At 54.1% G+C, this 2500-nt stretch overlaps 1 non-coding gene across 1 annotated transcript; it reads right to left on the bottom strand.

Moving 5' to 3' along the window:
* Positions 1-193: 193 nt before the first annotated feature.
* Positions 194-2004, bottom strand: LOC146144589 (small subunit ribosomal RNA). Its single transcript, XR_014500748.1, has one exon. It is a non-coding gene; the product is annotated as a small subunit ribosomal RNA (ribosomal RNA).
* Positions 2005-2500: the final 496 nt, after the last annotated feature.

The raw sequence follows: 2500 nt of genomic DNA, 5'->3' as shown, positions 1-2500 counted from the left end.
CCGCGCCGAGCGGTCGGCCAGGCCGACGCTTGAAGCCGGAGCGCGCGGCACCGCGGCACTCGACGCGCAAACATTACCGGGTGACCGAATCGCCGGCCGGCGCGCCGCTCCTCGCGGGTCGGGCGCCGGGTAGCAAAAACTTTTTCTCTCGCTTGTCCGAGTTTCGCGTTCGCCGAAGCGTTTGCGAGACCGTTAATGATCCTTCCGCAGGTTCACCTACGGAAACCTTGTTACGACTTTTACTTCCTCTAAATGATCAAGTTAGATCGTCTTCTCGGACGCCGGCTCGACCGTTGCCGGCCGCGCCAGGTCCAATCGGAGGACCTCACTAAACCATTCAATCGGTAGTAGCGACGGGCGGTGTGTACAAAGGGCAGGGACGTAATCAACGCGAGCTAATGACTCGCGCTTACTGGGAATTCCTCGTTCAAGGGAAATAATTGCAATTCCCTATCCCTAGCACGACCGGGGTTCAGCGGGTTACCCAGACCTGTCGGCCAAGGCGAGCACATGCTGATCCGGTCAGTGTAGCGCGCGTGCGGCCCCGAACATCTAAGGGCATCACAGACCTGTTATTGCTCAATCTCGTGTGGCTAAACGCCACTAGTCCCTCTAAGAAGTTAGACGCCGACCGATTGGGTCGCGTAACTAGTTAGCAAGCCAGAGTCTCGTTCGTTATCGGAATTAACCAGACAAATCGCTCCACCAACTAAGAACGGCCATGCACCACCACCCACAGAATCAAGAAAGAGCTCTCAATCTGTCAATCCTCACTGTGTCCGGGCCGGGTGAGATTTCCCGTGTTGAGTCAAATTAAGCCGCAGGCTCCACTCCTGGTGGTGCCCTTCCGTCAATTCCTTTAAGTTTCAGCTTTGCAACCATACTTCCCCCGGAACCCAAAGACTTTGGTTTCCCGCAAGCTGCCGGAGAGGTCGTAAAACTAACGCCCCCCGATCGCTAGTTGGCATCGTTTATAGTCAGAACTAGGACGGTATCTGATCGTCTTCGAACCTCTGACTTTCGCTCTTGATTAAAGAAAACATTCTTGGCAAATGCTTTCGCAGTCGTTCGTCTTGCGCCGATCCAAGAATTTCACCTCTAACGGCACAGTACGAATGCCCCCGTCTGTCCCTCTTAATCATTACCTCGCGCTCCGAAAACCAACAAAATAGAACCGAGGTCCTATTCCATTATTCCATGCACCATTATTCAGTCGAATCGCCTGCTTTGAACACTCTAATTTTTTCAAAGTAAACGTTCCGGCCGCCGCCGACACTCAGTCAAGGGCACCGGCGGAGAACCGGAGGTGAGGCCAGGACGGCCAGTACACGCCTTGCGACGGACCGGCCGCCTGCGCCCAAAATCCAACTACGAGCTTTTTAACCGCAACAACTTAAATATACACTTTTGGAGCTGGAATTACCGCGGCTGCTGGCACCAGACTTGCCCTCCAATGGATACTCGTTAAAGGTTTTAAAGTGTACTCATTCCAATTACAGGGCCTCGTTTAGAGTCCTGTATTGTTATTTTTCGTCACTACCTCCCCGCGTCGGGAATGGGTAATTTGCGCGCCTGCTGCCTTCCTTGGATGTGGTAGCCGTTTCTCAGGCTCCCTCTCCGGAATCGAACCCTGATTCTCCGTTACCCGTAAGAACCTCGGTAGGCCAGTACCGTACCGACGAAAGTTGATAGGGCAGACACTTGAATGATCCGTCGCCGGTGCGAGACCGTGCGATCCGCAAAGTTATCCAGAGTCACCAAAGGTTGCGGGCCGAAGCCCGGTCGGTTTTTGGTCTGATAAAAGCACGCCTCCCGCGAGGTCGGCGCTTCACGCATGTATTAGCTCTAGCATTTCCACAGTTAACCACGTAAAACGTACGATCAAATGAACCATAACTGATTTAATGAGCCATTCGCAGTTTCACTGTACGAGAGCTCGTACTTAGACTTGCATGGCTTAATCTTTGAGACAAGCATATGACTACTGGCAGGATCAACCAGGTAGCTACTTTAGCGTAGCCCCGAAAGGCCGACGAAGGAGGCGCCGCTGATGCGGCGCCGTCGCTCGGTCGATGCGAAACCCGAAGGCTTCTCCGTTAAAATTTCGTTCTTTGCTCGGCTGCCCGAACTCAGAAAACCGTCACCGCCCGTCGCACCCGCCGGAGTAAGACTTCGTCGGCAGGCCTTTCGACCGCCACGTCGCCAACACCGGCGCGAGCGCAACGCACGCCAGACAACTTCGCCGAAGCGACCGCTCAGAACCCGACAAACTGACACTCGGCTCTTCGCGCAGCAGCAACATCTGCCCAGCGAGCCAATCGCCTTTTCACCGATTCTTTACTTGTCGAAGCTTGTCAGCTCCCACAAGTATAGCAAAGATGAGTGTTGTCCCTGGGGTCTTCCGTTTGAAATTCTAACGTAAAAAAAAGGTGCACGATTGCGCCAGGTGTTGAACTATTGCGAGGCATATCACACGCTCGCGCGGCCTATACAGGCGCTT

This window comes from Ascidiella aspersa, chromosome 5, assembly GCF_963924565.1.
Source record: "Ascidiella aspersa chromosome 5, kaAscAspe10.2, whole genome shotgun sequence".
NCBI classification, from domain to species: Eukaryota; Metazoa; Chordata; class Ascidiacea; order Phlebobranchia; family Ascidiidae; genus Ascidiella; species Ascidiella aspersa.
Note: the sequence above shows the minus strand (reverse complement) of the source record. Positions and strands in the feature narration are given on the sequence as shown.